Genomic DNA, 27,334 nt, shown 5'->3' with positions numbered 1-27,334 from the left:
ATAAAGGATCCTTCATTCTATGTATTCGCAATACATTACGTTTGTCTATGTTAACGGTTAGTAGCCACTCCCTGCACCAAGTGCCTGTCCGCTGCAGATCTTCCTGTATTTCGCCACAATTGTCTAATGCTGCAACTTCTCTGTATACTACAGCATCATCCGCGAAAAGCCGCATGGAACTTCCGACACTATCTGCTAGGTCATTTATATATATTGTGAAAAGCAATGGTCCCATAACACTCCCCTGTGGCACGCCAGAGGTTACTTTAACGTCTGTAGATGTCTCTCCATGGATAACAACATGCTGTGTTCTGTTTGCTAAAAACTCTTCAATCCAGCCACACGGGTGGTCTGATATTCCGTAGGCTCTTACTTTGTTTATCAGGCGACAGTGCGGAACTTTATCGAACGCCTTCCGGAAGTCAAGGAAAATTGCATCTATCTGTATCTAACATTTTCTGGGTCTCATGAACAAATAAAGCGGTTTGGGTCTCACACGATCGCTGTCTCCGGAATCCATGTTGATTCCTACAGAGTAGATTCTGGGTTTCAAAAAACGACATGAAACTCGAGCAATAAACATGTTCTAAAATTCTACAACAGATCGACGTCAGAGATATAGGTCTATAGTTTTGCGCAGTTGCTCGACGACCCTTCTTGAAGACTGGGACTACCTGTGCTCTTTTCCAATCATTTGGAACCTTCCGTTCCTCTAGACTTGCGGTACACGGCTGTTAGAAGGGGGGCAAGTTCTTTCGCGTACTCTGTGTAGAATCGAATTGGTATCCCGTCAGGTACAGTGGACTTTCCTCTGTTGAGTGATTCCAGTTGCTTTTCTATTCCTTGGACGCTTATTTCAATGTCAGCCATTTTTTCGTTTGTGCGAGGATTTAGAGAAGCAACTGCAGTGCGGTCTTCCTCTGTGAGACAGCTTTGGAAAAAGGTGTTTAGTATTTTAGCTTTACGCTTGTCATCCTCTGTTTCAATGCCATCATCATCCCGGAGTGTCTGGATATGCTGCTTCGAGCCACTTACTGATTTAACGTAAGACCAGAACTTCCTAGGGTTTTCTGTCAAGTCGGTACATAGAATTTTACTTTCGAATTCACTGAACGCTTCACGCATAGCCCTCCTTACGCTAACTTTGACATCGTTTAGGTTCTGTTTGTCTGAGAGGTTTTGGCTGCGTTTAAACTTAGAGTGAAGCTCTCTTTGCTTTCGCAGTAGTTTCCTAACTTTGTTGTTGTACCACGGTGGGTTTTTCCCGTCCCTCACAGTTTTACTCGGCATGTACCTGTCTAAAACGCATTTTACGATTGCCTTGAATTTTTTCCATAAACACTCAACATTGTCAGTGTCGGAACAGAAATTTTTGTTTTGATCTGTTAGGTAGTCTGAAATCTGCCTTCTATTACACTTGCTAAACAGATAAACCTTCCTCCCTTTTTTTATATTCCTATTAACTTCCATATTCAGGGATGCTGCAACGGCCTTATGCTCACTGATTCCCTGTTCTGCACTTACAAAGTCGAGAAGTTCGGGTCTGTTTGTTATCAGTAGGTCCAAGATGTTATCTCTTCGAGTCGGTTCTCTGTTTAATTGCTCGAGGTAATTTTCGGATAGTGCACTCAGTATAATGTCACTCGATGCTCTGTCCCTACCACCCGTCCTAAACATCTGAGTGTCACAGTCTATATCTGGTAAATTGAAATCTCCACCTATGACTATAACATGCTGAGAAAATTTATGTGAAATGTATTCCAAATTTTCTCTCAGTTGTTCTGCCACTAATGCTGCTGAGTCGGGAGGTCGGTAAAAGGAGACAATTATTAACCTAGCTCGGTTGTTGAGTATAACCTCCACCCATAATAATTCACAGGAACTGTCCACTTCTACTTCACTGCAGGATAAACTACTACTAACAGCGACAAACACGCCACCACCGGTTGCATGCGTATCTTCCCTACTTCGCGGTAATACAAGACGTGCTTCCCTTCTTGAACTTTCTCTATGACCTCCGTCAAACCTACCCGCTAAGGATCTCATACCGCACAGCGATATTCTAGCAGAGGACGAACAAGTGTAGTGTTGGCAGTTTCTTTAGTAGACCTGTTGCGTCTGCTTAGTGAACTGCCAATAAAACACAGCCTTTGGTTCGCCTTCATCGCAATCTTATCTATGTAGACGTTCCAATTTAAGTTATTCGTAAATGTTATCCCTAAGTATTTAGTTGAATTCGCAGCCTTTACGTTAGTGTGACTTGTTGTGTAACCCAAATTTAACGGATTCTTGTTAGTACTCATTTGGATCACCTCACAGTTTACATTATTTAGGGTCAATTGCCACTTTCCCCACCATATCGATATCTTACTTAAATCATTATTCAATTAGTTTTGATCTTCTTTTGACTTTACAAGACGGTAAATGACAGTATCGATATCATTTTGCAGTTTGTTTTGGACGTCTGATCGCTTAAGTAGACGGTAAATGACAGAATCAACAGCAAACGGTCTAAGGGAGCTGCTCAGATTGTCTCCTAAATCGTTTATGTAGGTTATTAACAGCAGTGGGCCTACAATACTTCCCTGGGGAACGCCAGATATCATGTCTGACCTAGTCGATGATTTTCTGTCGACACTACTCCCTGTGACCTTTTTGACAGGAAATTACGATTCCCGTCCCACAACTGAAGCGATACTCCAAGTGCACAAAAGTTAGGTAGAAGTTTCCTCTGAGGAATGATGCAAAAAGACTTCTGGAACTATAGAAATTCAGGAGCAATTTGAGATGACTTATCAATACTTCACGAGAGTAAAAAAGTAGATGTGTTCTTCGACAATAACGACATTTTCTGAATCCGTGCTGATTGTCTATCAATAGAACGTTACCTTCCAGGAATTCAAAATGTACCAACACAGTATATGTTCCAAAAGAACACTGAAAATTGACGTCTGTAGTATAGGTCTGAAACACAACTTATTACTCCTGTTTCCTTCCTCGCCTTCTGATATGACCTGTATACCTTGCCAGCCTTTTGGTAGAGATATTTCGTCGAGCAAGCGATTGTGTATGATTGCTGAGCATGGAGTTATTTTATCCGTATACTCTGAAAGGAACCTAATTGGTAAGCTATCTGGACTGGAAGACTTGCCTTTAAGTGCTTTAAGCTGCTTCGGTACACCGATAGTTTCTACATCTAAGCTACTCATGTTGACACTTGTTCTTGATATAAATTCTGGAGTGTTTACTTTATCTCCTTTAGCCTAAACTACTCATGTTGACACTTGTTCTTGATATAAATTCTGGAGTGTTTACTTCATCTCGTTTAGTAAAGGAACTTCGAAAAAACTGTCTCAAACAACTCCGTTTTAGTGGCGCTGTCATCGGCAATATTACCATCGGTGTTGTTCATTGAGGGTATTGATTGTGTCTTGCTGCTTGGGTACTTTGTACACAACCATCACCTCTTTGGATTCCCTGTCAGATTTAGAGACCGAGTTTCGTTGCGGAAGCTGCTAAACGTACCCCACATTGAAGTCCGCGCTAAGTTCCGAGTTTTAGAAATACATCACCAGTTTTGAGGATTTTGTGTTCTTTTACACTACTGGCCATTAAAATTGCTACACCAGAAGAAATGCAGATGATAAACGGGTATTCATTGGACAGATATACTAGAACTGACATGTGATTACATTTTCACTCAATTTGGGTTCATAGATCCTGAGAAATCAGTACCCAGAACAACCACCTCTGGCGGTAATAACGGCCTTGATACGCCTGGGCATTGAGTCAAACAGAGCTTGGATGGCGTGTACAGGTACAGCTGCCCATGCAGCTTCAACACGATACCACAGTTAATCAACAGTAATGACTGGCGTATTGTGACGTGCCAGTTGCTCGGCCATCATCGACCAGACGTTTTCAATTGGTGAGAGATCTGGAGAATGTGCTGGCCAGGGCAGCCGTCGAACATTTTCTGTATCCGGAAAGACCCGTACGTATAGTTGTTTCCGACCTCTGTGTCATAAAAGTGTTGTTACTACATGTGTGCTTGTTTTTTCTGCTGGCGAAGCGGTGCCTTTAATCCAGCACTATAACAACTCTTAGCCCACATGGGAACCGTCCGAAGTTCCGCTCAGTGATCTGATTCACACATTGACAAGATGTGTAGGGCATGACTACGACTTCAACGTACGTAAACAGGAAGATGCAACTCTCACCAGTTTTGGAGAAAATCGGGCTTGAAAATTTTATTTGTATTTATATATTTTGAACGGTCGTTAGTACCCGAGCCGTCTGCAGTGGAGTGTGATAACTGGCTGCTTTCAGGACCGCGAAGTCCATGGGTGAAATATCCCTGTCTGCAATTCTCTTTTTCTTCCCACGTAATTATTATGAACGTGCAAGCTATTATTACTGAATGATTCATTTATTATTTTCGTAATCTTTATCCTGAAAAAAGGAGAAAAAATGTTGTAGTGAGACTGTAAGAAAAGGATACACAAAAACGATCAGTCAAATCAGTGTAATTATTTACATTATTTTATCTACATGTGTGACAAGTATGGTGTACAGCACTTTTAATGAACTACGAATCTTACCATACGCATGGTTTGTCCAATTTGTCTACTGAAAAGAAACTTGGGTTTCATTCGTAAGCTGTTCTCGGTCATTACTCAATTTCGCGGCGTAACATGCACATCTGTAGTTGGAATTACGTACGACTGAAGTAAGAAAAGAGTACCGGAAACGAGATTAGATCCACAGAGCTCGTGCTTACGAAAATGAGCCTGGAGTACTTCGTTAATTGTAACCATACTAAGTCTCGAAAACGGTTGAAAGTAGTCCTGGTCGTGCCGTTCACAGCCTGTCAGTATGAACCAAATCGGTGAGGGGTAGTTCGTACCGCCTCCTTGTCAGCACAAAAGCTGCACACATGTGCGAGAACTGCAAATAAACTGAAAGTACGCTGTTGGCCATTAAAATTGCAAATCCTCAAATTTGAATGAAGTTTATTACGTGATTTGATATGCAAATGATTAGAATTCACGCGCTAATTAGAGAGGACTTATGCAAGCTACACTTTGTATGCAAGGAAAGGATACGTAGCGGAATCATCATTCAGAAATATCATGTGAATGTTGTTTGTTTGTGGCTAGACAGTGCTATGCTTCGTTATGAAGGACAAACGCCAACCAGTACGTGTCAGGATTCGGAAGCGGCAGAATCGTGTCCCATCCCACTGTAGTTTATCGTTCCTCAGTATTCGTCTTGGCAACAGCCTTGCCGCAGTGGTAACACAGGTTTCCGTCAGATCACCGGAGAGAAGCGCTGTTGGGCTGGACTAGCACTTGGATGGGTGATCATCCAGTCTGCCGAGCGCTGTTGGCAAGCGGGGTGCACTCAGCCCTTGTGAGGCAAACGCAGGAGCTACTTGATTGAGAAGTAGAGGCTCCGGTCTCGTAAACTGGCATACGGCCGGGAGAGCGGGTTGCTGACATGCCCCTCCATATCCACATGCAATGACGCCTGTGGTTTGAGGATGACAGGGCGGCCGGTCGGTAACGTTGGGTCTTTGTGGCCTGTTCGGACGGAGTTTAGTTTAGTTTGTGGCCTATTCGGACGGAGTTTAGTTTAGTGTTAGTTTAGTATTCGTGTCAGCGTTGTCCGGTCTCCCAGGAATGTTAACTCTCTGAGCCCCACTGTGTTCCGACGCAACCCACCATTTTATTCACTTTCCTCTAACATCCCTGCCTTTAACATGAAACCGCCGATGTTACGAAAGCCATGAATCAGGGTTGAAATGAATCATGGATTTAGTAGCATCAGTGGCTTTTCGCTAACTACTTTGGTAAAAGGGTTAAGCGATGGTGCAGGAGGCCCATTCTCAAAACTATGCAGGGTATCAACTGCCCCGTGCGATTAGCACCAGAAAAGCCAGACATGTTGCTGGCTGGACTCAGCTGTATCGTTGAGCCACCCTGAGCCAGAAAACTGGGCTGTCAGCAGCAGGACAAATACCCACACGCACAGTGGAACGACTTGTGCAGCACCACGGACTGTCAGCATGGCCGTCATTGTTGCGACTCTCCTTGACGTTGTAGCCGAGTTGCTCTCAACGATATTACTTCGCACAGGAGTGGCACTACATCGGTTCTCTGAGCGGCAGCTGTACACGGTTTTTCGTGATGGAGCATACGCTCCCCACGCTAGCAGCAAACGCCTGTGAATATCCGCAGTGTTTACACCCTCCTGCAGTCCAGCGCTGTCCTTGATGGTCACGCATCGTGTTGTCCGATCATGTAATGACAGCTGTTGGGAAAACTGGCTGTATGTGCAGGGATAACACTACTACTGAGTGTCCTGTCACATACAGGTAAAGCAAAGTACGTCATACTTGCAACTGTATACTACATTTACATCTACATGCATACTCTGCAAATCAAGTGCCTGGCAGAGGGTTCATCGGAATACCGTCACAATAATTCACTATTATTCCACTCTCGCATAGTGCGCGGAAAAAACGAGCACCTATATCTTTCCGTCCGAGCTCTGATTTCACTTAGTTGACTATGATGGTCGTTTCCCCCCATGAAGGTCAGCGTCAACAAAATATTTTCGCATTCGGAGGAGAAAGTTGCTGACTGAAATTTCGTGAGAAGATTCCGACGCAACGAAAAACGCCTTTGCTTTAATGATATCCACCCCAAATCCTGTATCACTTCAGTGACACTCTCTCCCCTAATTTGCGATAATACAAAATGTGCTGCCCTTCTTTGAACTTTTTCGATGTACTCAGATAGTCCTAGCTGATGAGAATCCCAGGCCGCGCAAGAGTATTCCAAAAGAGGACGAACAAGCGCAGTGTAGACAGTCGCTTTAGTAGATTTGTTAAATTTTCTAGATGTTCTACCAATAAAACGCAGTCTTTGGTTCTTTCCAATTTCAAGTATTCGTAACTTTCATTCATAGGTATTTAGTCGAATTTAGGGCCTTGATATTAGACTCTTCTTAACGAATTCCTTTTAGCACTCATGTTGATGACCTCACACTTTCCATTATTTAGGGTCAACTGCCAATATTGATGCGTCAAATAGTGCACCAAGCACAATGGGAATAAATAAAGTGTAAATAAATACGGAACGCCCCATGCAGCAAGATATAAGAGTAGTATTGAAAATAAAAAGTGAAAAGTTTAAAAGAGTTTACTTTCCAGAAGCCAGAAATTAGTCTTATATCAATAAAATATATAGGGCAGAAATGGAAAAATTCAACCTTCATAACTTTCTTTCTGTAGTAAATGAAGAAAAATATTGAAAGCATGTCGGATTGAAGTTCGCAGTAAGTTTCAAGCTTCCCTGAAACATGACAATTCATGGAGATTTTGCATTGGCATAAGTCTGGCACGCTTCTACGACAGTGTCCAGGCCTGTTTTGTGTACCATAGGAAATCTGTTTCGTCTCTTATTTGCTGGTGCCGATATTATTTCTTTGATTTAAGCTTTATATGGACTACGTTCGCATACCTAGTTTGGAAGGAACAGAGGCAGTCTCTTAGGAAAAGCGGGAGCGAATTTATCTGCTTATTTAAGTATATATATTTTGTATTCGTGTTTGGTTGCATTTAAGATGCATTCCCTCGCAGAAATTCTACCACCGTGCAAATGCTTGACTGCCACACACACTGACAAATAAGAGATTCAGAAATAAGTACTCCAGCTATTGAAAGGCAAACGGGATCCCTCGAAGAGAAAAGGGCGCCAGGTCCTGATGGATTCTTATTAGTTTTTTCATTGAATGCGCTGCGGTTTTATTCGTTTTTGTACCCGATATTTATCAATAATCCCTCGCGTAGCGAATAGAGCTCCGTTACTGAGAAGAAAGCACGTCATTACGGTTTATGAAAGCTGTAAAAGAATTGATGTGCAGAATTAAAGACCGATTTTTCTAACGTTCGTCTTTTTAGAATCCAGCAGCGTATTTTAACCACGCGCGTTTTTACGTTCTTGCATTGAAAGAAACAGCACGGGTCCTGAAACGATACCTCCCAAACAATAGACGCAGGTGAGCAAGTACATTCCGCCTTCCCAAATTAACCAAAATCGTTTAACGACGTATGACTGCCAATTAAAATAATCACACGCAATATCTTCTCAAGTGTGTGATTCGGTCGAATTGACTATTTGAACCCATTTCGCTTTACTTGGCGTAGAAGGTTAAACAGAAGTGGAAGTAAATTGGGGTGCGCCCCAAGGGAAGCGTATGAACACTAATGCTCTCAGTATACGCCAACATCTTATCGTATAGTGTGTAATCAACACAATCAGAATTTTCACTGGCGATAGTGTTGTCTACAGGAGAATACTGTTGCCTAATGGTCTTAAAGCAGAGCGACCTAGACAATACGGAATAGCACTTTTCTTCAAATACCAAAAAAATCTGGTTACTGTCAATAACAGTAAGGAAGAACTGACAGCATCTGATTAGAAGAGCAAAGGAAATATCTCGACTGCTAATTAGGTTAAAAATGGAGAATTTGGATAAATCCATGAAATCATAATTAGCGAAGGCGGTTGGAAGCCTTAGATTCATTGATAAACTGGGGCAGTACTGTTAATGTGGAGCAGAATCCTACGAGACGCTAGCGGTATAGTGTTTAATTTTGTTATCAAGTAGGCTCGGCAACAGACATCGGGCGAATACAGAGGTGTGCTGCTGGGATTGTGGTAAATTAGTTTCGACAACACGAAAGTTTAACGGAGATGCTCAGCGTAATTAAATGAGAACCGTAGAGGTAGATGAAGCATTCCATAATCTGGTATACTGAAACATATTGTACGAATTGGATGAAATGTCGCTTTTATTGCAGCTTCGTGTTTGAACAACAAGGTATAGTTGTGTTTTCAGTCCATTTATTTATTACGTTCATCATCTTTGTCTTCCAAAAGAAAATAACTTTTCTCTTTTTCTGATAGACTCATCTTACACGAAATGTTTCGCAACTCCTATACAGATTTCTGGAACGGAGGGCGGCGGCTTGGTCGGTGGTGGGGACTGCGGGGAAATAGGAAGTACTTAGTACATGAAGCTTTGATAAAGAACCCATTTCCAGAGATGTACCATTTCGATGCAAAGTAAGTTTGAAGATTTGAAGATTGGATTACTTTCAAATCTCCCCTTTCACGGTATGCAAACAGCGGTGGTAATGAGTTATGAGAACTGTATGCTCTGCAGGAGCACATGGTATCTGCAGTGTTTTGTGTACTCGTCATCGCGTTCGCTTCTGCGTGACGAAGAACGTCCTCTGCTAAGCTGAGAGAGTGGCGCGTCGGCGGAACATCACATCTGGACATACCAGATCTTGCAGCCGTTGTTGTAGTCGGACGAAAATGGTCTGTTATATCATAATTACAACAGAGGCTGACGAAGGCGCCGTCTTCCCGTTAATTCCGAGTAGCAAGATATTTGAAAGTGATACGACCTTCTCAATTATTTTGTATGTAGACGGTACATATCGGTACAAGAGTCCCTTGTCAGAACTTTATGTTAGTCTCCTCTACGACTCCTAAAAGCCTACAATAGGAATAGTGTAACGTCCTACGTTCGCAGTTGTAGACGTATGATTTGCGTCACTACGACCTCCTGACGTTGCTAAATTTGTTGATAGTTAGGTGTAATACGGCTCTCTCTGTTACGTCATAACATAACTATACCAGTGGTTTTGTGACTACTGTAGGTCATGGGTGATTTTAAACTTATTCGCGGCAGGGATTTTCTACTACTAAGGAATACAGTCTACGTACATGTAGGTAAAAATGATAACACGACGAGAGGGTGGTATAAGTTTCCTCCATCGATGGTGACGTAATGCACCTGCTGAACATAATCTTCTGAATCCAGATATCTTGCCCATCAGATATCATCTAGCCATAAAAAAAAAAAGAAATTGAAGTAATATCGTCATTACTTAAAAATGAAATTCGCATTATTGTGCGATTGTTTTTTTCGCATAACTCGTACCTCTTTTTTGCAATCACTATGTCAGTTAATTGTGACTTGACACAAAATAGCTAAAGAACGCTAATATGAGCTCACAAGTCTAATAGCGATAATAATAATTTCGTGTGACTAATTAGCCTTGCACAACTTTTTCAATCGTACGCCACTTTGGCGACTTGCGTGTCCGTAGCGTATCCCAGTTATCCAACCGGGGAAAGGGAACCTACAGTTTAATGTGGAATACGAACTACGTGTTGTTCCTTGGCGACATCGTTGATAGGTGAAGGCTGTGTTAAAACGCATACCGAAGAACCCGTGGCCCGACTGAGATTTAATCCGGCGATCTCTCGAGTTCCAAACAAGCGCTTTACTGATAGACGACTATGCCAGACTCTACTACTAAATATCCAATCCAAACTGTGTGTTACATCACTATCTGGAGTCCATACGCAAAAATCTTCTTTGGTATCATACGTGACATGTTCATGTAGCACGATATTTGTTGATAATTAATTGAAACCCTCAGCTGCCGACAGGTTTTGTTGAAATACCTCGATGGGGACAGCTGAAATTGTGTGCCCCGACCGGGACTCGAACCCGGGATCCCCAGCTTACATGGCAGACGCTACGGGAATCATCACCTTAGTTGGGGCGAGTAATGAGTGGATGGGCTAATATCTATTAGGAACATTACGTATGTACATTGTGGACAGTTGAAAATGTGGGTCTCGCGGGAAGAGTGCAAGGGATAAGTTCCTGCAGTCGCGCTATTCATCTGTGTCCTCGGTGGCTCAGATGGAGCCGGCACGGCAGCTCAGCGTGTTCGGTCAGAGGGCTGCGTGCCCTCTGTAATAAAAAAAACTGAGTCGAAGAATCAACGATCAACTTGAACGGATGTCTTGTGACGTCCGTCCAGATCAAACGCTATGATAATATCCAACAAAATGAATTTAAAAATATGAGTTGAGCGTCTGCCATGAAATCGGGAGGTGCTGGGTTCGAGTCTCGGTCGGGGCACATATTTTCATCTGTTCCCATCGAGGTCTGTCAGCAACACCTGTCGGCAGCTGAGGGTTTCAATTAATTATCATTTATTCTAGAGAAGCTGCAGGGTCATCAGTGGTATCTGTTCTTTTGGGAACAGTTACTATCTTCATATATAATATTTGTTTTTCCCTGATCTTTTATTCCGTTCAGCGTAAAGTACACTAACATCACGATTTAAATCTTCATGTGGATCATATTATCCATGATTGAGTTACTTTTATAACATTTTAAAATTTGAAATGAAAAGAAACAAAAAGAGTGTAACGATGTCCCTTGTATAACGGCTACTGCCTTTGGAAGATTTGTTCCGAGAGGTTTTCTTTCTTTTTTTTAAAGTAGAAAGCTATATATTCGAGGTGTTACGGTGTGCTGTGCACAACGTGAAAAACTGTAACTGAACATATGTGAAAAAATGAAGAGCAGAATATGATTTATGATTACTCATTCAGTAGTCAATCACAACATACACAGAGACCAAATTTCTGGCTCTAAGGCCTCTGCATGTATGTCAGATTTTTTGATTCTTGTTCTGTGCGCCCGGAGCACTGCGTGCGTCCAGAAAGGCTTTCCAAGCGTTATATTCATTCCGCTCGCCGATAATAGCGGTAATCGGGGATATGCTTTGAAACCTGTAACCGACTGTTATCTGTTGTTTTTTCTTCCATTTGCGTGATATACAGACGGATTACCATCCTTTTCGTTTATTGGTGTACAAGAACCTATGTGTATTCTCGAATGTTTAACCAAACATTAGGACTGTCAATATAACATTTCCGTTGATACACGAAAATGATCATCTTTATTTTGAACGTTCACGCCTCTAATGTCAGTTAACTATGCAAACATTGTATCTTCCGCTTGTGACTAATTTTACAATGACCTATAAACCGGCAGTTACAGCAATGTCTCTGGTTTTTCGCTGAAAGTAATGCAGATATGAAATATCCTCAGAGCCCTGCAAAACAATATGACCCTACGACAATCGTGTGTAAACACTTGTTTGGCTCCCAGCGCACAAATCTCATTATGTCTATCTCATTTTCATGAGAAACGTATTTATTTTTCAAAAGATTTCGCTATGAGGTATTTAAATAAGAATGAAGTTATTTTGTAAGTGGTTGACATTGGAAGGACTCCGTGGTTGTCTCCTAAGATAAGTAATAAAAACAGCTACCAAACAATAATCTGAAGTAGCTTGTGTTTGACACATGTTATTGTTCCATGTCTTTGCCGGTTTCTAGCTTTTATTCATCGTCAGATATCTGCATCACGAGGTTAATTGTTAATCGGACGTCGATTGTTTTACTTGCTATTGTGACATGCCGTGGAAATACACTTTCATAAAGAAATGAAAATAAATGAAACTGGTAAATTACATAGTGGCTCTTCAGCACGAGAACGTGCAAGGAACGTGTCTTGATAGCCTTTAAGGCTTGAGTTTTTACATGTCCGTCTACCTCCCTAGAGTAGCATGGGTATCGTATCACAGTGCTACAAATCTAATTCTTCTGCAGTCAGCATAGGTGGAATTTTTCAGCTGAAACAAAAGAAAAATATTATTTTAAACGCAACCTCAAGGAGTGATGTTGCTAACAAAAGAAGTTGTAAGGAAACTGGTTAATAAATAAGGGAATTATAACTGTTTGGAAATAATGAGTGACTTATCAGACACCCTGTAGAGAAATGTAAGCTCGAGAATGAAGAACGAGTAACTCCGCAATGAGAGACTATTGAGACGAACCGTTAGCGAATGCACAACATATTAGCACAGACAGACATCTAAAAGCCTGTAAACTGCGGTCACATTAACTCATGAAATTTTGGGAAATCGTAAATTCTGTGGGAAATATACTGTCACAACATTTGGCTTTGAATTTGAGGGAAAGAAGGGTGGGAATTTCCTCTGGCATGATTTGGTCGTTCGTGGTCAATATTAGATCTCAGATCACTCAATGTGTTCAAACACAAAGAACGGTAGGGATAGTCATGGTTACTGTTTTTTAAATGAAACTGATATTATCCTTGATTTTCTGAAGTGCTCCGATGTCATAAACAGCGAGAATCACAGTGAGAAACGTAGTGGAGGCAATAGAAGCAGAACAAAGCATACATCGAAGAAAGTGATGAAAAGTCATCTGTAAGGGAACGCATCAAGTGATCTGAGCATTGGACGTGTCCGTCGTCGTCCACCCACCAAATTCTTCCTTGGTCCAATTAAACTGTCAGAAGCCGGTCTTGGAGGGCAACGATTTGATACCAAGAATGAGAAAATTAACGCAAGATATCGGCTATGGAGGTAGACAGTGATAGAGAATTTAAGAGTTGGGTTAAATAAGGCACAAATACATTGCTTTTAGTGGAGACGGAGTCCAGCTTAACCTCTGAATAATGGCTTTTCACTCCAGCTACAACTGCATTCTAAAATAGCTACATCAGTTAATACATACAGCGTGATTGTAGTTAAACTTTCACTACTTGATCAGTGGTGTGTAAACTTAAAAACATGGATACCCAGCTGTGTAGAATGATGTGTGGACTGTGCACTGCAGGATTTGCGTTGTTAGTAGTGCTCGTGTCCTGAGCATCACTGCACATTACAGCTGCAGACACTCAGAGTGGGTCTGCACAAGGTGAGGAGGCTTTACTCGTAAAGCAGTTTTATAAAAACAATAGACCTGCTGCTGTTCGCGAATATCGACGTAGTAAATAAACACGGAAAGACCCTTCTCCCACACAGTGGTTTAAGAACATGAGTACAGTGTTATTTGGTGATTTGAGAATTTTTCCTGAGAATGGACGACGGTAAATTGCGCCACAAATTGTTGAAGAGGTTATTGTTGCCACGCCTAAGAATATTGAACGTAATATGCGATCTTCATACGGTGCACTAGCTGTATCACTACAGCTGAACATTCGACAAGTGCTGCGAAAAATTGTAAAATGGTGTCTCCAATGCGCTTTCAGGCTGTGTCGGATACGGATGATATTTAAGTTTCTAGCCTGGAACGTAAACATTGGTCGGAATTGACAAATGTTACCATCTCTTGTGGAAATTAAAACGTGTTCCTTTGAACAGTTTATTAGTTATTTCTCTTCCGTATGTCCTTTCAGATGTTTCCACAAAGTTTCTTTCTCCTACGTTCACCGTTTTATTTTATTTTTGGGTGAGGTGGTCCCTCTCAAGTAGCGGAAGTTTCATTATAATCCCCCTGAACTTAACGGACAAATTTTCGGACGTAAAAATAACCTCAAGGGATTGCTATAGAACCATTACTGTTCACAGTTTACACAAATCATGTAACTGAAAACGCCCGAAGCTCCATGAAACTGTTTGCCAATCATGCTGCAGTACACAGAGAAGCAGAAGCTGGAAAACGGTAGCGAAATGCATGATGACCTGCAGAGGGTCGGCGCTGGATCCAGCGATTGGTTTTTGACCCTCAACATGAAAAAAGTAAGGGACTGCGGATAAATACACGGATATCCTCGTAATAGTATGAGTATGAGTTTGCCGAACAATCTCTGGACGCAGTACGGAAGTGGAACGACCACATGAAACCAGTCTTAGGAAAGGCACATGGCATAGATTGATTGGAGAATCTTCAGGAAGTGTAATCCATCCAGGAAGGAGTTAGCTCACAAAACCCTCGTTCGACCGTGGCTTGAGTATTGTTTACCAGTTTAAATCACTTACCAGTCGTGACTTGTAGAGGATATAGAGGAGATCCAAAGAAGAGCAGGGTATTTCGTCGCAGATACGTTTAGCACGCTCGAAAGCGCCACGAAAATGCTCATACGACTCCACTGGCAGGCGTGACAGAGAGGCATGATTTACTGTTAAAAATCCAGGGACAAACATTCCCAGATGAGTCAACAAATGTATTGCTTTCCCCTACGTATATCATGCGAAAAGTCTTTGATGGTAAAATTAGGGACATTCGAGCTCACACGGAGGCCATCCAGCGATCGTCCTCCCTGTGCACCACTCGGGACCCGACCAGGAAAGAGGGGAGCGAAAGTGCGAGGTAGCATCTGTCACACACTGTAAGGTGGCTTGCATTGTATAGATGTCGATGCATTACTTAATATCACTTTTGCATTACTTCACTGTAACTCATCATCTTCATCTGCATTTATACTCCGCAAGCCACCCAACGGTGTGTGGCGGAGGGCACTTCACGTGCCACTGTCATTACCTCCCTCTCCTGTTCCAGTCGCGTATGTTTCGCGGTAACAACGACTGCCGGAAAGCCTCCGTGCGCGCTCGAATCTCTCTGATTTTACATTCGTGACCTCCTCGGGAGGTACAAGTAGGGGGAAGCAATATATTCGATACCTTACCCAGAAACGCACCCTCTCGAAACCTGGACAGCAACATACACCGCGATGCAGAGCGCCTCTCTTGCAGAGTCTGCCACTTGAGTTTGCTAAACATCTCCGTAACGCTATCACGGTTACCAAATAACTCTGTGACGAAACGCGCCTCTCTTCTTTGGATATTCTCTATTTCCTCAGTGAACCCGACCTGGTACGGATCCCACACTGATGAGCAATACTCAAGTATAGGTCGAACGAGTGTTTTGTAAACCACCTCCTTTGCTGATCTACTATATTTTCTAAGGACTCTCCCAATTAATCTCAACCTGGCACCCGCCTTACCAACAATTAATTTTATATGATCATTCCACTTCAAAGCGTTCCGCACACATACTCCCAGACATTTTACAGAATTAACTGCTACCAGTGTTTGTTCCGCTATCATATAATCATACAATAAAGGAACCTTCATTCTATGTATTCGCAATACATTACATTTGTCTATGTTAAGGGTCAGTTGCCACTCCCTGCACCAAGTGCCTATCCGCTGCAGATCATCCTACATTTCGCTGCAATTTTCTAATGCTGCAACTTCTCTGTATACCACAGCATCATCCGCGAAAAGCCGCATGGAACTTCCGACACTAACTGCTAGATCATTTATATATATATTGTGAAGAGCAATGGTCCCATAACACTCCCCTGTGGCACGCCAGTGGTTACTTTAACGTCAGTAGACGTCTCTCCATTGAGAAGAAGATGCTGTGTTCTGTTTGCTAAAAACTCTTCAATCCAGCCACACAGGTGGTCTGATATTCCGTAGGCTCTTACTTTGTTTATCAGGCCACAATGCGGAACTGTATCGAACGCCCCCCGAAAGTCAAGGAAAATGGCATCTACCCGAGAGCCTGTGTCTAATATTTTCTGGATCTATGAACAAATAAAGCGAGTTGGGTCTCACACGATCGCTGTTTCCGGAATCCATGTTGATTCTCACATAGTAGATTCTGGGTTTCCAAAAACGTCATGATACTCGAGCAAAAAACATGTTCTAAAATTCTACAAGAGATCGACGTCAGATATAGGCGTATAGTTTTGCGCATCTGCTCGACGACCCTTCTTGAAAACTGGGACTACCTTCCGTTCCTCTAGAGACTTGCGGTACACGGCTGTTAGAAGGGGGGGGGGGGGGGGACAAGTTCTTTCGCGTACTCTGTGTATCGCGATATTGGTATCCCGTCAGTTTCAGTGGACTTTCCTCTGTTGAGTGATTCCAGTTGCTTTTCTATTCCTTGGACACTTATTTCGAGGTCGGCCATTTTTACGTTCGTGCGAGGATTTAGAGAAGGAACTGCAGTGCGGTCTTCCTCTGTGAAACAGCTTTGGAAAAAGGTGTTTAGTATTTCAGCTCTACGCGTGTCATCCTCTGTTTCAATGCCATCATCATCCCAGAGTGTCTGGATATGCTTTTTCGATCCACTTACTGATTTAACGTAAGGCCAGAACTTCCTAGGATTGTTCTTGTGCCATCCAGCAGTGGTAGCGGTAGCGGGAGAGACAGTAGGGTGGCGAGCACGGAAGCAGTATAAATTACTCTTGCTGTAACTCTTATTACTTTAATGTGGACTACTATAGTAAATTACTTCCGCAGTAATATATTCTTTCAGTAACTGCTGGAGAGCTCAGGTTCCATCTATTTCTTTACTTGTAAGTAAAGTAGTAACGTCTCTTTACTGAAGAAGCAAGTTATTTCTGCACTCTGGTGGCACGTGCATTTCGTTTCCACTCGTAAAATACTGATTCGCGGCAATTTTTATTGCATCAACTTTTGAGAACAATGCCGTGTTAGCGTAGTTTATGCTGTAAAGGTTTATTAAAATTTAAAGAAGCTGAACGCTGTTGTATTAATGATAAGATCGATGAATTATGAAAACGAAACGTGCTGTTAATGGTTTAATCTATTGTTCAGTCCTTAACCTGCCATCTACAGCTACCACCGTCCATTATTGATGGGTGACACGTGTTAATTTATGCGGCACCGTATACGATATTTTTGCGGGTGGAGATACAAACTAACACCAACATGGAGATAGCCAAGAACAATGTAAGTGATAAGAAACGTTCAAGAAACATTGAAGAAAGTGATCATAAAAGCCACATGATTGTTGATATGCTCCCTCAAGTTTTCGCGGTGATAATTGGAGTTAACCACAATGACACAATTGAAGATAATGTGATCCGTTCAAGCACCATCGATGATGATAACTACTCTGAAGATGGAAATGCAACTGGTGAAGGTCCAACTTATCCTGTAGTCATTAACGTCGGCTTGCATTCTCTGGTGTCAGCTTGGCATGAAATGTGCCCATGAAAAAAAGCTAAGAACTGAAAAACAGGGCAATACTGAAAAAAAGACGAGCTTAATTTGTTAAATGCGCGTTTAATCCTGGAGGAATGTAGTGCAAAAATGTTGTTAAATGAAAGGCAAGACTTCAAATGTGACCCATTTTATTTATATAAACATTATAGTTCTCTCTCCCTCTCTCTCTCATGTTTTTTTGCGGCTGGGGGATTAACATTATTATTTTAATTCTTATTTCTATACAGGAAGTAATACAGTAAAGATGTTTCGATTATTTCTAAGAAAAATAAGATATTTACTTTTATAATTTTGCTAATACAAATATATATTATAATGTGGTATTTAGAAAAATTAAATGTACTGATGTTGAAATAATGAACAAAACTGTTACGTTATGCGAAAATCAAGCAAATAAAGTAAGATTTATAAATATGAAACATATTCATATTCGTTTACAAAACCTAAAATTTTCCGAGCGCATTGTGTAAAAATCCCGATCCTGAAGTTTGCTCCATTTCGATCTTCAACATATAACTTACATGAAACTCAAATCACTGTCGCTATACATCGGAAATGAGTCGCTGCTTTCCATTAAAGCTCTCATTCTTGGGATATCTACCTCTTCCTCTCTCTCTCTCTCTCCATATATTCTTGTCAGTCCATAGAATTCGATATTTAACACGCAGAAAGCAAAGAGCACGCATTACCAATTGGTTCAAATGGCTCTGAACACTATGGGACTTAACAGCTGAGGTCATCAGTCCCCTAGAACTTAGAACTACTTAAACCTAACTAACCTAAGGACATCACACACTTCCATGCCGGAGGCAGGATTCGAACCTGCGACCGTAGCGGTCGCGCGGTTCCAGGCTGAAGCGCCTAGAACCGCTCGGCCACACCGGCCGGCACACGCATTACTCTCTAACTTCGCTCAGACTACTGCTTAGGAGAAAATTTTGGTCTTATTTCCTCCTTAAGTTACTTACATAGTTGCGTATTCTTTGATGGTGCTCTCCACCGGATATGGAGTAAATAAATGTACTTCAGGAGTCAACTGCTCCTGTAGTAATTTCCTCCATTAATTCAGTATTCTCATTTGGAAGTCGTCGACTTTCTTTTCCCTTAGTAACTCACTACTTTAGTTTCACTTAGTCTAGATTAGTGCTCGCCATATTAAAGGTACCAAAATACGAGCGTATATTCTTTCAGAAAATAAGTGGCATAACATCATTAGCTGTAGCGTACTCCCCAATCAGAGGCACGTAACCGACCATCTGGTAGGAAAGGCTGTAGTTGCCACGCGTGTCGTGATGCGGATCTTCGGATGGGGTGGATTGCGGTCTGCCAGCTCGCTCTCCCGCTCGGGGATAAGTTGGAGTGGTCGCAAGAACGATTCCCAACTTGGCGCCGCGCGGCGCTGGCAAGTTCTGCAGCCGTGCGGCTTTCGCGGCAACGGCGTCTCCGTCTTAATGGGCGCCTCCCTGCGGACGCCGCAGTGCCCCGTGGCGACGTATGTCTCAGCGGGCGCCAGGTGGTAATGGCGCCGAGGAGATGCGTTAGAACGTCACGTTGCCGTGATGAGTTTTATCTTCATACTTATCGAGATTCTACGGTAGGTGCTAGAAGGAAGTGCAGGCATATTGCAGCACTGAAGAGGAGAAAAGGCGTTACTAATAAATGGCTAGCTGTCTTGTGATTGATATCGTACGAACATATATACCAGCTGTAGCACTGCGCAACAAAATTAAAGGATCACTTTTTCGAAACCTTATTTTGTCTCCCATTCCGACGCATAAGTTTGATATTTGGTTCAGAGATGTATCTATCAGAAACTTCAACATACATTCGGGCTCGTGGATGCTCTAGCGCTGGGTGGTATTTGCCTGCCTTCAGGCACTAGGGCAGCCGCAAGTCAGAATGTGTGTCGCTGTTTCTGACAAGTACATGTGTAACGTGCTCAGCTAAGGTGTGTGGGTGGCACCGAGGGTACTGCCGAACTACAGAGGAGGGTCTCAGCTTTGCCGTTTCATTCACTCACATCTTATAATATTGTACACCCCTAAGCTCACGTCATAAGAAAGTGCGAGAGAGGAAAGATGAAACGCATAAAAACCCTTTGTTGCCGGCCGCGGTGGCCGTGCGGTTCTGGCGCTGCAGTCCGGAACCGCGGGACTGCTACGGTCGCAGGTTCGAATCCTGCCTCGGGCATGGGTGTGTGTGATGTCCTTAGGTTAGTTAGGTTTGAGTTGTTCTAAGTTCTAGGGGACTTATGACCTAAGATGTTGAGTCCCATAGTGCTCAGAGCCATTTGAACCTTTTGCAGCCAAACCTTTGTTACTTCGGATCACGTTCATTTTTCGTGACTGGTATTCAACATTCCTTAGTGATTCCATGTTGTTCTTCAGAGCAAAAATTGCGATCGCAATACATTCCAAAGTATTATTTACGCAAGCCACCGTTCGGTGCGCTGTGGAGGGCATCTTGTACCACTGCTTGTCATTTCCCCCCCCCCCCCCTGTTCCACTCACAAATATGTGAGAGAAAAACGACTGTCTGTACGCCTCCGTATGATTCCTAATTTCTCGTATCTTCTCTTCGTGGTCCTTACGCGCCATGTATGTTGGTGGCAGTAGAGTCGTTCGGCAGTCAGCCTCAAATGCCGTTTCTTTAAATTTTCGCAATAGCGTTTCTCGAAAAGAAAGTCGCCTTCCGTCCAAGGATTCAGATTTGAGTTCACGAAGCATCTCCATAACACTTACGTTTTGTTCGAACCTACCAGTAAGAAATCTAGCATCCCGGCTCTGAATTACTTCGATGTCTCAATTCAGTACGACCTCGTACGGATCCCAGATACTCGAGCAGTAGTCAAGAACATGTCGCACCAGCGTCCTATATGTGGTCTCTACAGCTAAACCACTCTTTCCTAAACTTTCCCAATAACCCTTATAGGTTTGTTCTTCCTTATCGTCCGCATTGGCTTATACTTTTCCATATTTAAGGCTACCTGCCACTCATAGCACCAACTAGAAATTTTATCGAAGTCGTCTTGTATCTTCCTACAGTCACTCAACTTCGACTAGTGTCGGAAGTTCCATGCGGCTTTCCGCGGATGATGCTGTAGCATACAGAGAAGTTGCAGCATTAGAAAATTGCAGGGAAATGCTGGAAGATCTGCAGCGGATAGGCACTTGGTGCAGGGAGTGGCAACTGACCCTTAACATAGACTAATGTAATGTATTGCGAATACATAGAAAGAAGGATCCTTTATTGTATGATTATATGATAGCGGAACAAACACTGGTAGCAGTTGCTTCTGTAAAATATCTGGGGGTATGTGTGCGGAACGATTTGAAGTGGAATGATCATATAAAATTAATTGTTGGTAAGGCGGGTACCAGGTTGAGATTCATTGGGAGAGTCCTTAGAAAATGTAGTCCATCAACAAAGGAGGTGTCTTACAAAACACTCGTTCGACCTATACTTGAGTATTGCTCGTCAGTGTGGGATCCGTACCAGGTCGGGTTGACGGAGGAGATAGAGAAGATCCAAAGAAGAGCGGCGCGTTTCGTCACAGGGTTATTTGGTAAGCGTGATAGCGTTACGGAGATGTTTAACGAACTCAAATGGCAGACTCTGCAAGAGAGGCGCTCTGCATTGCGGTGTATGTTGCTGTGCAGGTTTAGAGAGGGTGCGTTTCTGGATGATGTATCGAATATATTGCTTCCCCCTACTTACACCTCCCGAGGAGATCGCGAATGTAAAATTCGGGAGACTCTAGCGCGCATGGAGGCTTTCCGGCAGTCGTTCTTCCCGCGTACCATACGCGACTGGAACAGGAAAGGAAGGTAATGACACTGGCACGTAAAGTGCCTTCCACAACACACCGTTGGGTGGCTTGCGGAGTGTAAATGTAGATGTTTAAAATCTTGTGATGGATGTAGACACCCTACCGTACGCCATGGCATCATCAGCAAACAACCGCAGATTGCTTCCCATCCTTTCATGCAAATCATTTATGTGTGTAGAAGACAACAGCGGTCCTATCACTTCCCTGAGTCACTACTGACGATACCCTTATCTCTCATGAACACTCGCCGTCGAGGGCAACATACTGGGTTCTACTATTTAAGCAGTCTTCGAGGCACTCCCGTATCTGTGAACTAATTCCACATGCTCGTACCTTCGTTAATAGTCTACAAAGGGGCACTGTGTCAAATGCTTTCGGGAAATCAAGAAATATGGAATCTGCCCATTGCCCTTCATCCATGGTTCTAGGTGTGATGTGAGAAAAGGCAAGCAATGCTCTCTAAAACCATGCTGATTCGTGGACATAGGTTTGTTAGCCCCAAGAAAGTTTATTATTTTCGAACTCAGAATATGTTCAAGGATTCTGCAGCAAACAGAACTTTGGGATATTGGTCTGTCACTTTCCGGGTCCGTTCTTTTATCTTTCTTATAGACTGGAGTCATCTGTGCTTTTTCCAGTAGCTCGGCAGTTTGTGCTGGCAGGGAGATTCACGATAAATGCAGGCTCGATAAGGAGCCAACGATAGAATGCTCTTTGTACCTTCTTCTCGTTCAGTGCGGTTGCAGCCCGTCGATGTCCTTGTAATATGGCTGAAATGCACACGAGGTGGCAGCAGTGTCAATCGTGAACAACGTCGTCCTGTTGCTAATCACATTGTGAACTATCGTTTTCGACACCAAAATGTGTTTCAATCAACGCCCCAAGGGTAGGGGTGGTTTCATTGATGACCTTTATGCTACCTCATGAGGCGTCTTCGTGTTGATTCAGAGCGGAATGTGTGTGAAATGCTTTTCTCAGCCACCCATAACAAAACCGCGTGATTACTAAGCTGATGGTGAGGGCTCTGACCTCCATCGTTGAGGCGTCAAAACAAGGGATGAAATGTGGGTAAGAGTGGCTGTGACGATCTTTCCATCGTGTGATACGTTCGCCGTGGCATTGGGAAAAGTTACAGTGTGGTGCCAATGTGGCATCATTAATCCACTTATAGCACACATGAACTTCTGAGCTGTGACTCTTCTTCTTTCGTATGTGTCAACACTTTGCTGTTTGAAGCGTCACTGGGCGCGAGGCTGACGTCGCAGGGCGCCACCCTATTGTACCAGTACAGAAAAGGGTGTAGGAACTTTTCAGCCAAATTTCAAACTTAATTTAACTTATGAGTCGGAATAGGAGAGAATTATGGAGTTTCAAAAACTGATCCTTTAATTTTTTGCGTAGTGTATTTTTTGTTAGAGTGGACATGCAATGTCGGTTTTGGATAAAATTACACCTTTCATCGTCGGATTATGTACATGCATGTACAGGGGAAAACACATGAGGTCGTCATGCTCGTCCTCTCTCCTAAGTCTCACAGTCTTTCGAAACCACACCCTTCTTCACTCCTCATCCATCTCTCCTCCCATCCTGTCTCACCTTTCCCCCTTCTCAAATCGCCACTCATTTCTTGAAGACAGGACAAGAAGAGAATTTCTACGCCAATTGCGTTAAACGTAGTTAGCTCTTCGAATACAAGCACCATCGTTAAAACATGTATCTTCGGTTATGACCTCGGTTCTCCTGAAGTCCAATGATTTATAACACTTGTAACACCTGATAATGGAGCAAGGCTGAAATCTAGATTGTGAAATAAAATCTGTTGTACAGTCAAACGGCGGTTATATCTTTCAGACACTTTCATATGAGATTGGTCCATGCAGAAGTAAAATCATTCTTTCATGGGTCATCAAGATTTTCAAATGATCAGTTGGTAGCATACGTTCATAAAAATAAATAAATAAATAAAATGAAATAAATGGATTTGTTAGTCTCTTTTTTGGGTTCTGTACTTCAGTCGGTAAAAACTGATCCCTTGCGGGTCATCTTTGTTATCAATGTGTCTGCCGGTCGGACTGTTTAGTCCCCTTTCTCTCAGGAAGGAATTAGTGTATCAAATTGAGGTTTATCTCACATACGAAGGCCTACAGTCCCTTGGCGATGTAAAAAACTGGATCTTCTAAGAGAGTGCCATGAAAAGATAGGCCATTTACGTCCCGTATTTTGAGAATCGCAGACGTACTCACAAAGAACTGTAGCGTACTTCCCGTTGACGTAGAATCATTAAATGTGGCAAGAAGCAAGGTTTTACGGTACAAAAAAAAGGAAAAATCTGAAAGTTCCTAATATATAATAATACCACAAAGAATTATTTTGTTAATTTCTTATCCTTCTGGCTGTCTATCCATCTGGGAAAACCCTTCTTCTTAAAAATAGGTAGAAGCATCAAATTTATGTCCCACACTACGTTCTATGGTGTCTTAGCAGTGTAAACAATTTAAGGTTCTCAGTGAGTGCATGCAAAAGATACGGCCTTGTATGTTATATATGCTGACACTCTCAAATCCATTCATAAAACCTGTTGGGCGCTTCCACTTGACCCACAGTCAGTGTAATGTTTCAAGACGCATGGTTTCACAATACAATTAAGTCGAAAAAAATTCTAAAATCGTCTCTGAATTGATCTCGAAAGTCTTCAAGTTACCGGACCGATATCTTGCCAGTATCGACATAGATAACGCGCAAAAATCGTTGAATTTCTTTATTCCCGGTATGGATGAAATAACTGTATACATAATTAAATTTGTTCGGAAACATCGCTGCGCAAGTCCTGCTCCCACTCACCGGTTTGGGTCATCAGTCTTCTGACTGGTTTGGTGCGGCCCGCCGCGAATGCTGCGCCAGACTTTTCATCTAAGTGTAGCACTTGCACCTTACCTCCTTAATTATTTGTAGGATATATTCCAATCTTCCTCTTCTATAGTTTTTATCCTTTACACGTCCCTCAAGTAGAATGGAAGCTATCGCATTGTGTCCAAACACTCCCTGTTATCCTGTCCCTTCTTGTTGTCAATGTTGTCCACGTGCTCCTCTCTTCACCGACTTTCGGGAAAACCACCTCATTCCTTATCTTATGCATCCACATTATTTCCGACATCCTTCTGTAGCACCACGTCTCCATCGCTTCAACTCTCTTCTTTTCTAGTTTCCCCACAGACAATGATTCACTTCCACAGAATTCTGTGGTCCAATCGTACACCACTAAACTATGTATTCCATATGGGTTAACGGACTACACATGATGAACGGTAAATTGTCATTTCTCAAGACGGACCTCAAGGCATTGTCATTGTCGCATAATGTTGTAGAATTTTGGAACACGTATTATGTTCGAGTATAATGACTTTTCTGGAGACTAGAAATCTACTCTGTAGGCATCAGCATGGGTTTCGAAAAAGACGATCGTGTGTCACCCAGCTCGCGCTATTCGTCCACGAGACTCAGAGGGCCATAGACACGGATTCCCAGGTAGATGCCGTGTTTCTTGACTTCCGCAAGGCGTTCGATACAGTTCCCGACAGTCGTTTAATGAACAAAGTAAGAGCATATGGACTATCAGACCAATTGTGTGATTGGATTGAAGAGTTCCTAGATAACAGAACGCAGAATGGAGAGAAGTCTTCCGAAGTAAGAATGATTTCAGGTGTGCCGCAGGGGAATGTCGTAGGACCGTTGCTATTCATAATATATATAGATGACCTTGTGGGTAACATAGGAAGTTCACTGAGGCTTTTTGCGGATGATGCTGTAGTATATCGAGAGGTTGTAACAATGGAAAGTTGTACTGAAATGCAGGAGGATCTGCAGCGAATTGACGCATGGTGCAGAGAATCGCAATTGAATCCAAATGTAGACGAGTGTAATGTGCTGCGAATACAAAGAAAGAAAGATCCCTTATCATTTAGCTACAGTATAGCAGGTCAGCAACTGGAAGCAGTTAATTCCATAAATTAACTGGGAGTACGCATTAGGAGTGATTCAAAATGGAATGATCATATAAAGTTGATTGTCGGTAAAGCAGATGCCAGACTGATATTCCTTGGAAGAATCCTAAGGAAATGCAATCCGAAAACAAAGGAAGTAGGTTACAGTACGCTTGTTCGCCCACTGCTTGAATACTGCTCAGCAGTGTGGTATCCATACCGGATAGGGTTGATAGAGGAGATAGAGAAGATCCAACGGAGAGCAGCGCGCTTAGTTACAGGATCATTTAGTAATCGCGAAAGCGTTACGGAGATGACAGATTAACTCCAGTGGAAGACTCTGCAGAGGAGACACTCAATAGCTCGGTACGGGCTTTTGTTGAAGTTTCGAGAACATAGCTTCACCGAGGAGTCAAGGAGAATATTGCTCCCTTCTACTATATCTCGCGAAGAGGCCATGAGGATAAAATCAGAGAGATTAGAGCCCACACAGAGGCATACCGACAATTCTTCTTTCCACGAACAATACGAGACTGGAATAGAAGGGAGAATCGGTAGAGGTACTCAAGGTACCCTGCGCCACACACCGTCAGGTGGCTTGCGGAGTATGGATGTAGATGTAGTAGATGTAGATGTTGCTTGATAGTTTGAGAAACGTTCAGATCAGGCGATGGATTGGTATTCTGCATTGTTTCAGGAAAGATAACTAGAACGCCACACCCCACAGTACATCATATTACATTAGTTTTTGACTTCAAACTTAATTTCAGAATGCAGATTGATCACCGTGGCGGTTTTGGAACGATACTTTCTTCTGTGAATTAACAGTTTTGATCTGCCAGGAAGCTTCATATCAGAGCACACTCCGCTGCAGAGTGGATATGTAATTCTGGTAACTATAAATCATTTCCGGCACGTGAAATCTTTCACTGAGTACTGGCTGTTTCTGTCAGCATAGTAGACGAAGTACATCCATGGTCACTGAAAAAGGCAAAACCGATATAATTAACCGAATTTTTTCATTTTGAGCAACATTTTCGACAAGATGCTGTATGTTTCCAAATATTTTAGCGATGGAAAATGTTTATATCGTGCTGTGTTATATACACTTGACTTCTTGGGCATGAGGTCAGCGTAAAATCAATATGTTCTACTAAAAAAGGTTAAGACCGGAAGACGACAGCTAAGACTGTTGGAACCGGCTGTCTTGCATAAAAAATATTTTGTAAGATCTTGGCTTTTGAATGGTTTTTAGCAATTAAAACAGGTTGCCCTTCAGTTCTCGGAGTTGTATCTTGTACGCTATTTAAACTGGATTTCAACTGATTAGTGTGTGTCCAGCATGTGTAAACAGATGTGCTATTGTGTACCGTATTTGTATCATGTAACAAGCACCACCAGCGATATGTATATGCCTTCGGGGCAAGACGCTGTGTGTTTTTAAATATTTTAGCGATGACAAACTTCTGTAGTGCTGAGTTTTATCCACTTGACATCCTGTGCACGAGGTCAGCGTAAAATGAACGTGTTAAACCACAAAAAAATTTTAAGACCTCAAGATGACAGCCAAGACTGTTGAAAACGGTTGTCTTGAATAAAGAAAATATTTTGTGCTATCTTGGCTTTTGAATGGTTTTTAACAAGATATAAGTAACGGTATCTGATATAGAGACGCGCACACAAAATCTACTGTAGTGACTATTTTCGAAAACCATCAATACTGAGAACATTTCGAAGTGGCCTGGTAATTTTAAGTACCATCAAACAAAGCAAACCTTAATA

Source organism: Schistocerca americana, chromosome 2 (genome assembly GCF_021461395.2).
Source record: "Schistocerca americana isolate TAMUIC-IGC-003095 chromosome 2, iqSchAmer2.1, whole genome shotgun sequence".
NCBI lineage: Eukaryota > Metazoa > Arthropoda > Insecta > Orthoptera > Acrididae > Schistocerca > Schistocerca americana.
This window is presented reverse-complemented; position numbering follows the sequence as displayed.